The sequence below is a fragment of the Mytilus galloprovincialis genome, chromosome 1 (assembly GCF_965363235.1).
Source record: "Mytilus galloprovincialis chromosome 1, xbMytGall1.hap1.1, whole genome shotgun sequence".
Classification (NCBI taxonomy): domain Eukaryota; kingdom Metazoa; phylum Mollusca; class Bivalvia; order Mytilida; family Mytilidae; genus Mytilus; species Mytilus galloprovincialis.
Genome location: NC_134838.1, coordinates 110,774,317 through 110,788,937, shown reverse-complemented (window position 1 = coordinate 110,788,937; position 14,621 = coordinate 110,774,317). Strand labels below are relative to the sequence as shown.

General features: G+C 30.0%; 1 protein-coding gene across 2 annotated transcripts in view; it reads right to left on the bottom strand.

Moving 5' to 3' along the window:
- LOC143051289 (A disintegrin and metalloproteinase with thrombospondin motifs 9-like) overlaps window positions 1–14,621 on the bottom strand; it is a 115,967-nt gene that overhangs the window by 62,076 nt on the left and 39,270 nt on the right. The gene's annotated exons all lie outside the window — the stretch shown is intronic.

Genomic DNA, 14,621 nt, shown 5'->3' with positions numbered 1-14,621 from the left:
TAATGACATGTAATTATAACAGCCACTACAAACGACAATTAATAAGAAAAAATACAATTCCTGGCCAATCGTAAAGCATTAATATAGTATAAGTGTAATGTATCATCTTATGTCACCTGATAAATCATTGTTCAAGAAAAATGCTAAAATCTTGAATGAGAATATTATAAACTGCTTGAACTTGGATAAAAAAAACACTTTTAAACTACTTGAATCAAAATGCTAGTCAGCTACTTGGATCAAAATCTTGTAAGCTACTTGAGATTAAAAATCTTGTCAGCTTCTTAAACTGGGACAAAGAATACTCTACCATTCAAAAGTGTAGCCATAAGAATGGTATATATAGCATGAAAATACTATGGTACTTGTTCCTGGTTTACTTCAAGTACCACAACACAAACACAGGTCCAGTTCAAACAGACCTCAATGTTCATTCAGGGTTTTCACAAAATATATAAGTTTGGGATCTTCACTGAATCGTATGATCATGGAAGAATTTCATCATTTTACTTCCATGGTATGATATAGTAGTATCAAACAATTGTGTTTTTACAATTTAACCAAGTATATGCTTCACATGTAGTCTGGCAGAAAGGACAATGAACTGTTTACATTGCAAAACAAATCACCTGCACAGCTGAAATTGCTTAAACCTAATAAATTTCGTCAAAATACATTTACAACCAAATTATGTAATTTCTTGGTATAAGTTTAATTTCTTTAATTTTTTTCATTAAGTAACTGAACACAGAAAAGTAAAAAGCTGGATATATTGATGTATTATACCTCAATCATTCATCTCTAAAGGAAGGTCTATAAACATGAAAGGACGGGCTGAAGTGATCGTAATAAAACATAATTTACCCCCTCTGGTGGCTAATTACTTCGGTAAAGCAATCAAACACAATGGATATGTAAAACATGTTAACTAACCGCTTGTATGACGTCAAACTACGTCTACAATATAAAACTATCCTAAATGATGTGTTACGATGATCAGTAGCTTGAAAAGCCATCGATTCTTTATTCCTGAAAAAACAACTAGTCAAGTACTCTGCATAGTTTTACAAAGAGGTTAATGACAGAATATCATTGCCCATTGTGAACTTACTAAACCACACAACAATTAACCCTAATGCACTAAGCACGTAACAACCATCTATTGTGAGTTTAGTTTCAAAGGGGTTGTTTGGTTTATTGCAAGTCAAATGGACCAACTTTAGAAAAAAAAAATTTTAAGAAACATTCCATTTTTTTCATGGAAAATGGCCATTTTTTTTCTTTTAACATTACCTGGTAGGTAAACTAAGGTCCATTCTGAGGTACATTCTAGTTTTAAGTGCAATGTCAGTGCCTGGTAAACAAAGTGTAAACAAGGAGTTTCTATGACATATTATGCCAAATAGTTTTTATCAAAGATTTAGATTTCATATGATAATTATCCAAATCATAAGAACATTCCTTAATTTCTGCCACAACATTTTTGAAAACATGTACTGTAAGATACAATATGCACTTATCAAAGAGGAATGATGTCAGTAATATTTTGATCAAAGTACTGTTGTCTGCAAAACACTTCAAGAAGATTCACACCTATAAAGCATGCTGTTTACCAATTTGTAATATGGCAAAAAATCTAACTTTCTGTATGACAAAATCACATGGATTGTACACAAGAAATGTTTTTCTGTATACAAGAAAATTTTCTCTGTACACAAAAGTTTTAAAAAAATGTCCATGTCCAAAAGTTAGAACAGAAGGACAAAATATCAGAAATATAAATGTGTTTCTATAGCGAATTAAATTTTATCTAAACACTATATGACCTCACAAGTACAAAGAAATAAATGTCTGAATGTTGTTGTTTTTCTTCATGTCAAAATGTTTTTTGCTTGTATAATGACATAACTTTCAACAAAAAAGATGTTATTTCTTTACCAAGTACAGCAGGAATTTTTACAATCGTTCTACCATACTTGCCTTGCTAAACATAAAGGACTAAACATTCCCAACCTATAATGAGCACATACTTTGATAACATTTGCACCATATATTTTAGAAAGTGCTATCTTACTTTAAATCTTCCATTTATTTTGAATTTATTAGATTTATCTTGTCAATGTTATATAAAATGTCTGATTTTAGGTAATACCTTCATTTAAAAACAAATGATTTACAATGATATATGCATGCAGCGCAGATTTACTGCACAATGAAAGACATTTTAAATATTTCAAAAATACGTTTTTCAAATAGTGTTGAAAAGAAGAGATTTGTTAAAAATGCAAGCATCAAATTTATCCAAAGTTCCGTATAATTCAGGAACAGTAAGGTCAGGGAATTTAAAGCTTTTCGAGTTAATATCAAAATTAAAATCTTTACATATTCAAGGCTCAGAAATTTACTGAAGTTAATATGAAAAGTTTAACATGATCTAGCATAGTACCAAACATCAAGATCTTAACTTTCCATAGGAATTGCCTTCTTATCAATAATGATAATAAACTGATTATTTTTTTGTATGTTACAATTCATTAAGAAGAACATTATTATTGCTTTCTCCTATTTATAGCTTATAACAATAAATAACACAGGCTGTTACATATTTATATATTATTTGTAACATGTAACTGTATATAACATTTAATTAAAATCTAGTCATTAAAATGAAAATGAATATCACCATTAGTATAAAATAAGGAGATGTGGTATGATTTCCAACGTGGCAACTATGGTACCAGCCAGAGTTCATGGTGTGGATTTAAGCAAGTCCATTCAAGTTACACAAGTTTTCTTCTCTTGCATAGAGAAATTCCATTTTTAACTATCTAAAATATGTCAAAGAGACAACAACCTGACCAAAGAGCAGAAATCAGCCAAAGGCCACCAGTTGGTCTTTAACACAGCGTATTAGTAACCTTGAGGTAAGTTATTGGCCTTTAGTCTCAAGTTTTTCATTCAGGTCTATGATTCATAAGCATAATCCTGTCTCCTCAAATATTGTCATATTGTCATATTTAGAAAGATTACAAATCTTCCATCCCTTATTCATCCAACAAACTCTGGATCAATGTCCGGCCATTGCGATTGGATAGGATGGTAACTGGATACAAAATATGAAATGAAAATATGATGCATATGATAAGCGATGGTAAATAAACAAACATGTAAAGCCAAAGGTCCACAGGTGATTATCCGGACATCACAGACTCCATAAACAAAATCCATAACAAAATATCGTATGAATGACAGTATAAAACAACTAAATAAAAATAAAATGATGACAACATATCTTAAATCAGAGTCCTGTTTCTGAGTTCAGTAGCCAGTTGATGAAGAACTATGTAAACTAGACTGTCCAGTTTCTGAGGTCAGTAACCATAGAACAAAATGTGGACAGAGCACTAACCACATTTTTACTTTGATCTGTATGGGATTTCAGATTAACAAAAAGCAAGCTCATTAAATGATGATATACCTTCATTTCTGTGATACAGATATCATGCAGCAAGCATGACTACCTGGTCTTTTATCAGTGCTAATTATTAACGAAATAATCAATAAACATTACAGCCAAACAAATGATGATGGTAAAAAAGTATAAGTATAATTGCTGAAAGGCAACCTGCCTATGTCATTATGAATGAAGTTAATGAAGTTAGACCAGTCAATGAACATTTGGCCTAAAAAGAATGTGTGTTGGTCATTGTCCCTAGATGTGTAATGTGTGGTGTAAAAATCAACCGGACATGATGCCTTATCATAAAGTACTGGACTGTGTGGTCCAGTCAGTTACATCAAGTGGAGGAAAAATAGATTTTCTTGAATCAGTCAATCAGTAACTGGTGACATTCTATGTCCCGAGGATGTTACTAGAGCAACAGGTGTGAAAGTACATCGACACTTACTTCATTCATAAATCCTAGTTTGTCTCTACGAAATAATAGTAACTATATATATATATATATATATATATAGCCATTGATCTAAATCTGATGCTTAAAATCTTTTAGTAACCAATTTTTGATGATCAAAAAGACAAAAACAAGCTGTACTAATAGCAGCCTTCAATTTTTAAACAAAAGCTATACATTTCAGACTATAACAGTCCCTTACTAAAGACAATTTGAATATCTACATGTACATTGTACTATGAAGATCTTAATTTTGCTGACCAACTAACAAATTCAATAATTGAATTGAAAAAACTGAGACTTCACCAAAATATTCTGGATAAAACATTGTACGCAATTAATTAAAAGTTTACTAAATCAATCACTACTCTAAGAAGAAGAAAAAGATTCTTTGGGCTAGTATGTCTGGGACAGACTGGGCCCTGCTCATCTAATGGCCTACTGTTCACCAGTCTGTACTATTCAGATAGCTTAGTATGAATGTTCAATAAGAATGCACTTGATAATGCTTCAAACATAGAAAATTAATTTGTAGGCAGTAAGGTTCCAACCCATGATCCTCCCTTAAACCTTTTCACGAAAGTGATAATAATAAAAATTATATAATACTTTTAAGGTCAACAAGTAAATTTTATAAAGTTATAATTTGACTGACCGATTTAATTTATCAAATTTTGAGATAGTATTCAAACTGAAAATGCCCACTGATCTGAATTTAAACATATTATCACATACTCAATAAAATATTAATACTATGAAACAGAATCTATACACAGTCCCAGTAAATAGTGATTATTTGTTCAATGAAATTGTAATGGGACATTAAACTGTTTAAATATTGTGTCTATCTCAATGAAAATAACAAACTTATATTTAAATGAATGAATAGAAATACAAAGCTATTGGAATTTGTACTACAATTTATACATCAGCAGTTTTCTCACTTACTATTGTACCTCATAATGGTTAATATACATTAATGAATGAAAGCTGCGTCCTCAACTAATTCCTCATTCAGATCTTACCTAGAGGGATATTCGCAAATGGTCATTTGACAAGAAAGCATTAAGGACTTAAGCTCTCATAAAACTTTTAAAGGAGAGACTTCTTTAGGTGTTAAACATAGTGCCCTTCTAATAGCATGCATATGTAAAGCTGTAACTGTCGACCAAAATATATTACACAAATGTAATAATTTTCTTCTCAAAACATGAAAAATTTACAGAATATGTTCAGGATGAGAAGACATATAGAAGAACAAGAGTGTATAGTCATGGTTTCAATAAATAGATCAACATGCTCAATATAACCTAGATAGCTTATTGTTAACATGGTACCTGTAGTTAATAGACAAAACAGCAGAGGAAAACGTACTAATTTATTTGACTTAGTGCTGGCCAAACATAACAACATCAATTGCATGTCTGAACTATAAAAAATAACAGGTTATCTTTTCTGTTCCTAATCATAGTAGACATAGTACTAATACAAAGGTTCTCATGCTTAAACAAACTTCTTTGATTCCACTTTTAAAGACTTTGTTTTTCGACAGTTCATTTCTTAAGTATTTTTTTCTACTACTGTTGTGCGAAATAATGACTTTTCATTTGCACTTTAAGGAATGTATTATTAGTCTAGACCCCCCAAAACACCAGCAAAAATATCTTGATAAACCTTATTTTGTTCTGACAACGTCAAATATTTCATTTGATTAACAAAATGAGGGCCAGCAACAATTTATTACAGTTTGATACATAATAACTCAAAAGTAATAGCACATAATAAGTAAACAGCAAGATTATCTATAGTTAACAAAAATCAGTTTGGATATAAGTTATGCCCAGCAGTGAAAGTCATGTATAGAGGAAGAACTAACAAAGGAATTTATAGTTATATATAAGTTGTGATACTGCAATTAACATCCTCCTAGGGTTCCATTATTTTAGAAGTGTATTTTGATTCTCCTCATGTCTGATTTAGCAAAGAAAACATAAAAAGAAATATATAAAAAAAATAACGCTAAAATCTTAACTCTATAAATGCAACTTAATGTTTAAAGTATGGTTTGTATGGTCTTTTGTACTTTGCAGTATTTTTGGCTATTCTTATTATTAATTTTTATGTATAATTAATTTTCATTGGTTTGATAGCAAAATGCTACAAACATTCATCATTTCAATAAGAAACCTTAATATTGAACTCAAACATTGTCCATCTCCTCCATGGTTTATGTTACTAGATATACATCAGGTAACAATAGTACTGTTAGGAAGGAAAGTTTGTCATTTTTGGCACTATCAGTACATCTACACTGTCATTTTCTTGTAGTAAAGTTACACTGACTTATTATTTCTCATTTACTGTCAATTATAAAACAATTTTCATCTATTATTCTCTGATGTCTTGTTGGGAGATCTCTTGTCCTACCATTATATTGTATTTCAAACATCATTTTCTCAGTTTAACATGTTTGCTCTTCTATTTTTCTTCGTCACTTAAATAATTTGTCTAAAGACTTGTCTCCAATGACCTGTCCACCTATATCTTATTTTTATAAAAGAGATTGACCAATTATCATCTATAACTAATTACTGTTTAAAGTTACAATTGTTAGAAAGCAAGTGTAGATAAACAGGTCACTGCTTTAAAAAAGGACTGATATATCACATATGGATAGAAACACATGTATCAATGAGTCTATCAGGTCGGTTACAAGTCAAATTCAGTGTGCAGTAAAGTAGAAAAGTAAAATATAAAAGAATTGCAATGAGTTTATCTCAGTAACAGTTACAGACTGGTGCTATCATCAGAGGATTATACAATAAAACAGATACAGTATCAGGTCTCAATAGACCCATGCTGTGATCTTTATGATGTAACGACAAAATCCTCTTAAATTAGCAAGTTTTAATGGTAAGAATGCTTTTATGACCAATTATCCTAGAGACAACATTTAATCTCATATAAAAAAAAAAAATCGTACAACTTAGTGTTTTCTTCTGTTAAAGGAGAACACACAGGAAGATCCTTTTTTTGAACAAGGATTTTATATGCACAAAAGTTGCCATGCAAATGTTAAGTTTAGGTATTAGGGTAAAACTTCAGCTATTTTCTAATTTTGTCATTTCAGTGGGATTGAATTAGGTTGTTTTTCTTCTTACTAAAATCAACTGCAAAATTACCTGAGTAATACAAACAGAAGCTAAACAGTATAATCTCTTGACACCGAATCGTGTCAGAAAATGTCAACAAACTATGTAAGATTTCATCAACATGTCTGCTAGTATCAGATGAAGTCTGAAGAAAAAAATGTTTCTAATCAAAAACATCAGAGACATAAACTTTGTAACATTTGAAAAGTTGTGTTAACATTCTCTGATGTTATTTAACTTTGTAAATATTGATGAGCAAAGTGGTGACTGCTGCTTGGTCATGTCAATGTGGGCCTTCAAAGGAGAACCAATGAAAAATTCCCTGCTGAGATATAAAACATTACTTCTATCAAAAGATTTTTTTCTCCAGTTTCAAATAGACGTATTTACACTTGTATGCAAATTTGTCCACTATTACGTAAAATCACACAGGTTCCCGTAATCTTTGACATCATAATTTAAATTATTTGACGTCACAATTTAAAAGTGATTGTTACTTTAAAAGTGATTGTTACTTTAAAAGTAATTGTTACTTGACGTCAAAAGGTGATTCGGAGTAGATCTAAGGTCCTTCAGAGGCAAGATTCAGCAAAATACCAAAAGTGTAAACACGTTTATACAGAACACTTGTTCTTTGTTCATTTTTTTCCCTACATTTTGTAAAACCAGATCAAAGATCCCCTCCATGAACATGATGAACCCTCAAATTTGTTTTCAATACAGGATAAGTCATAGATCCAGTAATGTATTGTATGTGTGGCTATAAGAACAGAAATCATACCAATAAAAGGAATTAGAAAAACATTTTAGTACTAGTACTATTATACACCTCATTTACACTGATCAGATGACTAAATTAATGACTTCAGCAAATAATTCTTTTTTAATTTTAATAGTTTTGAAAGTATAATTACACATCAAGCATGTATGGCAATCTTATGATACATTTTTTTTTTTTATATTTGAAGCTAAAGAGATTTACAAAACTTTTAAATATTTTTAATTAAACTGATTTTGCATTCTTTTTAAATATCTTAATGTGATATGTATCAGCCAAATAATTTGTATAGTTCTCACTTCAATTCTCCACAAAACACCTGTGATTTTTGAAGCACATCTTTTTTTAAATGAAAAGAAAATAAATAAGTTACTTAGAGAAGTGTCAAATATTTCTTTCATCTTAAGTTATTGTCATTATAATGATTTATGCATAGTAACATGCCAAAAATATCACAAAAATGCAGGGTAATGCATGATGTAAACTTTTATAATTCTGTAACAAAGATGTTACCAATTTCACATATGACTAAGAAAAATGACTGATATTTATGCGGTCACAATCTCACAGCAAACAGATAAAGACTGTCTTTGAACTCTAGAAGCAAGTATAATGTAGAAACAAACTAAAACTGTAGTCTGTAGATTGCATCACTTAGAATTCTTTAGCTGTTACCTCGATGATAATGACAAACATTGGTAAAAATGTATAGAAATTATGCAGTATCCATGTTAAAAATAATTACTTAAAATAATACAGTGAAGGTCAAAAGTTCATACAAGCAAAAGTGCATTCATGATATCTCTCTCTTAAAGTCCAAAATAGTCCTTTCAAAATAGTGATTTCTGATATCCTCATTGTAATTACATATAAGTTATTTCCATGCATAGAAGGGTAATAGGGTAGTACTGGTATTTGGCATTAATAACAGTCTAGTTTAATTGATATTAATCCTTGAGATATATCCCACTGTATTTCACACAAAGCTCTGCATTGCAGCCAACATTTTTTTAAGCACAAAAGGAAATAAATTGCTTTAAATAAAAAAAAAAATACAGTAAAATTTATAATTCTAAAATTGGGTTTCAGAAAAGGGCTATAAAGAAGAGCATCTTCTGATTTATGCACATTTTTCTAACAGAATGTTTCAAATTCTTCGCAAATAGTGTAAATAGTGTTGTTGTTAAACTCTGAATACTGTAGGGTCACCATAAGTTCTAATGCTATTAAAAATATAGATATCATTTCATATGTCAAATAAGGTTGACTTCAACTTTTACAGACATTTTATCTGAAATAAATTGGTGTTTAATTGGGTTTCAAAAGTGCTTGACATGTCTATAGGACAGGATAAATCTATTAATCATCATATCATTTTAGTCTCATCTTCATTACTAAATCTGTCCTATTATTTCCATGTACAGTAAAACCAGGAACAAACAAGTGAATTTACTCAGTATGATGTAATGTTGACCAAGATGACGGCTTGACAGATATTTTTTAAGATTAACTGATATTTTTGCGACAAAACATTTCCCAACACAGCAACAACATTCCATACAGAGGGATCAATTGAGAAGTTATTACCAAAACATTATGGCACAATGTGACCTGTCTCTCACAGTGAATTGTCATTAATCACAACTTATCTACCTACTGTTTGCTCCTGCTTATCAAATTCCTCAGAATTACATGGATCACAGACACATACTGATAACTTCTTCATTAAATTATCATCATCTACTTGATCATTTTAATCATTAACTCAGTTTTCTTATACTATACTGTACTGCTTACACTGCATATTTCCACAACTACAGTCTCTGTTGCAATATTCAATGTTTGCATCTTCAAATTTGATTGGCTGTTTTCAAAATTTGATGACATAAAATTTTGGATTGATGTTCTCAGAAATATGTTTGACATTCACAACTACAACTAAAATCAAACTTTTGTGCATTTTAACAACTTCATGAAATGGAGACAAAACTGTATATTTCAATACTTTCTGCATCAATTTGCAGTTTGCATGCACATTTCAAAGTTAGTATAAGTTAGAGGTTGTTAAATGTCACAAGTTGAAAATATGAATATTTATGTTTGATTGTTTGAACATTTTGATAAGGACAATCAAAGTCATCCAAACACAAGCTTGTGTGAATGTTTTGAATCTTTAAATACCAATGATTCATGTGCTTATCCCTGTTTTGAATTTTGACAACACTTTATTCTTAAGAACACCAATATAGCTTCTGTTCAGTCTCTTAAAAGGACACTTCTGTAGTTTAAATACAGTATAGGTTTATGTGTGGTAGTATGAAGACCTCCTGATTGGTTAGCAAGTTAAAATAACAAACAGTTTTTCAACATTGGAATTCTTTTATCATTTTTTTCATTTTGCCACTTTGAGGGTCTCATTCAGAAACTTAAAAAGTCAATGCTATTTTTTTTATAGTGTTACAATACACCCAAACAAATGAGTCATTATAGCTGTACCAAGTACTTTGAAGTACAAATTGTGGCCGAAATATTATATTATGAATAAAATTAAATAGTTAATTCAATATCTTGTTTGTTTAAATAGAAAAAGAAAAGTTCACTGACCAACATAAATGACCAAAATATGACAAAATCTTGATTTATTAAGTTATAAGTGATTTATAATTTCTAAATTAAGTTGATCTTTTGTACCAAAATTATTTGGATATATACACATTACATGTCTTGTGAAAATTAATTTAAGAATCTGTCAAAATAGAATTTAAGACCTTCACATATATTTGAAAAATGAACTTCTGAACATTCACTTTGATAAATTGCCAAATTTTCAACCAAGAACAAATAAGATTGCTCACTAATCATACATGTACCCGATGTTCATTGGTCAACATGCAAAGGAATAAAAAATGAGTCTCAATTTGGTGTGGCATATACAGAAAAAGTTTGATACCATATTGAAAGAAGCTAGGACTTATAGTTTCTAACAAAAAATGTGACAAAAATGTCATATTCATGTATAATGCATGACGTAATAGAAATGTAAGTTTTTGTCAAACAGAAAGAAGAACTTCAAAGGAACTGAATGTGGGTCATACTAAATGACATTAAACAAATAAAAGTTGGGGTCATTTACAAATGGAAAACAACTATTACTTGGAGTTGCTTAGAAAATGCAACAAAAAGTGTCTCCAGTGTAGACAGACTGTATGGTGACTTGTGACTGGTGAATGCATCAAATCAATCAATAAATCAACTCCAACACTACAATTCTATAATGGTACTTTTTATAAATACCGCCTACCAATAACTTTGCTTGTATTTTGGGGGTCTCTGACAGCAATGATTAACAACTTTTATTCTTTGATTTAAAGCTGTCATCAAATCTAATCTAAATGTTCTTCAATAAAATACAAACTTGAAAAGAAATAGAAATTTAAACAGACAAGTGTTTGAACAGATCAAACTTGGAAAATAATTTACAACTGTTTTGTGAAGAATGTAGTATTGATGATGGGGATTAGCAGCAACAAGGACAAGATTCAGTGTTTGAATTAACCATATCCAAAGTCAACAATAGTAGATTTCATATCCAAACACATTAACATGGATTATACCGACCAGGTGAGAAAAGGTGAAACTCAATTGTTACTTTGTAAAATACCACACATTGATCAAACACTCCAGTTTACAAATGTCACTTCCACCATGGCTTATAATCATATCAAACTGTACTACTGTAGAAGATTTATAGGCCTTGTTATTGCAAATCGACTGTCATCCTCAAATATAGCATGCTCTGCACTTTCCAGAATTTCTAAAGACAATTGTTTGCAATTCACCTGGTTATATATAAAAAGATGTGGTATGATTGCCAATGAGACAACTCTCCACAAGAGACCAAATGACACAGAAATTAAAACTATAGTTCACAGTGTAGTCCTGGCCAAACATCAGAGGACTAGATAAATTATTCTTAAGTTTGAAAAAAACTCACTATGTTAATGTTATTCTAAAACTACCTTTATATCAAAATCATCATCTTTTCATAATGATCAGCTCAGCAAAAAAATCTTATATGTAATACAGTGATCAACGTTACTAATTACATCTTAATCTTATTGCAATCTCTTACTAAAAACCACAAAAAACAACCTATAAAGAGTGACTTTCCTTAAAGATGATCTGAAACTTGATGACAAATGATTAGAAAGCATCCAGCTAGGTTAAACAAAATATGTATCATTTATTGTACATCTTGTAGAATGTGTAATGGCTACAATTTCAATAGTAACTGAGATTTATTATAAGGACATAAAACATAGATGAAAGGAAGAAGATATATTAAGATTTCACATAAGATAACTTTTATGTCCAAATTAAATGAGATGTGTAACTGCAGTTCTATAGTTTTTGAAGATCACACTGTGCAAGGTTTGCAACATTTTATTGTGCATATATTTGAGCAAACAAATTAAAATTTTATACAAGAACATCATCAAGATACTATATATCCAAAGAATTTTTATTGTGATGATGCTCAAAATATTTTACATAAAACATTAAAAAAAATATTAAAAATATTTTGAAGTCATAATATAATATTTTTATACAAAATGTTTTAAATGATCACAATACTTGTCTGTCAAGGAGAGGTCAAAATATATATAGTTCATCTCAAGTTCTTGTATATGTTACTCTGTATACTAAAATACAGGAGATTTGATAAATTCCTAGTTATTTTAAATTATCTATACACATGTCTTCAATATAGCAATGATGGAACACTTTTTGAAAATAACCAAAATGAGAAAACCTAAACAGTAAACTTTTGACTTTGACTTCATTGGTATCTAACATGTCCTTTTACATGGCTTAATTTATCACTAAGCTGAACGTTTGTCTAATATTTGTTTAAAGAGTGGAAGAATTACATGTATTTCTTTCTACATAGAACATCCTTTGAGGGAAGATGGGTCTTTTAATCTTAATTTGATGATCTTGTTACAAGAGCAGAGAGCCTAGTTAATCACATTACAATTGTGTATTGATGTAAATCTATAATTATCATGTTTTTAAGAGGTCATTAATTGATTACTGAATTATTAGGAATATGATAAGCTCTGTCAGGATTCACACTTAAGCTGATTCTACCAACATGATTTACTGTCCTAACCAGTTTATTCTATAGAGGTTTAATAACAGCTACTAGGTGCACAAAACAATACTTGAAGCTTAGCCATGGAAAAGAAGCCTCTTGGTCTAGTCATGAGAAACAAAAGTCCTAGATCAGTCATAAATAAAATTTTTAGCTATATCAAGGAAAACAACCTTAGCTCAAATATGGAAACAAAGCAGAGTAAAACACATTATTTTTAAGCCATGGAAAACAAAACAAAGCACTTGGATAAGTCATGAAAATAAAGGGGAAAAAAATAAAAAGCATTTAATTTAAAAAAAAAAACTGAATAAAAATGTGAAATGTGACATCACACATGCATTTTTCCTTAATAAACGACTGGAGTTTTCTTTATTTTACCCACATAGTGTTCTATAATAACATAATCATTGCCAATCATTAGCAATCCTCCATTCAAGTATGACAAAATATACGATTGATTATATAAGCTTTCTATCTGTACCTACCTAGACAATTTCTTATTTAGAAAAAAAAATCACCTACATCAACAAGAATAGCAGCCAAAATAAAGGTATGATTTCTACATTAACAGACTTCTGGTGTCTGAAAATTCCAATTATTCAATTACAAAATGGTAAGAAGATTTGGTAATGCCAATAGTAATGATAGTGAACAAACAACTGTTTTCTTAATCAATATGACATTTGATCGTGTGAAAATCAGTCTGATTACCCAACAGGTACCCTTTTCATTGATGAAAATGCAATCTCAACAGATTTCACCACCATTTATAAACATGACTGCATCAACCGACCCAAAACTGTCTTCTTATCACCTTTCATTAAATACTAATCATTATCTTCTTTCAAAGGAAAAGAAAGAGCAAGGAAAATTAACTCACTGAATTTCTGCCAATTTTTGGGGAACCTTCATTCACTATCAAATAATTACACCAAAAATAATTTCAACAACAAAATTTATCTAGGGGAAAATATTTACTATAATTTATATTTACTTTTAGTAAAGGTCAAAATTACACTATTCTTACGTTTAAAAACTGCACACATATCTATAAAAAAATATTCACAAAACTTGAAACCTTTGAAGCCAAACCTTTCATGTTTGCCTTGATGGGATCTACCATGATTGTCATCTACCATTGTGGTGATGTCATATATGATTGTGCTGATGTCATCTATGTTTGTGATGAGTCATCTATAATTGTGCTGATTGAATCTATTTCCAAGAAAACAACAAATTTCACTTGTTGGCATTTGAAAATTAATGGAGACAGTTTTACGGTTTAAAAGTTGGAAAATATTTATGACTTTGTAGAATTCTAAAGATACAGCACAAATGGTCAAAAATGATTTAAATTTGTTAAAAACAAATCTCCGTAAATATAAGGTATTGTTTGAATGCCCGCCTGTTTGATGACTTAATAAAACACTGAAAAATATCAAGTATGCATATCAAGACTATCAAGTCTTCCTAGATGATCTACAGGAAAGTTAAGACCACAGTAGTGGCAATTTTGTGGTTTTAACTGCTATTATTTCTTCATACCAACGTATGCAATTAGGAATAATTCACAGGTGGAAATCCACTTCATCTTATATAAATCGCTATTTAATACAGAA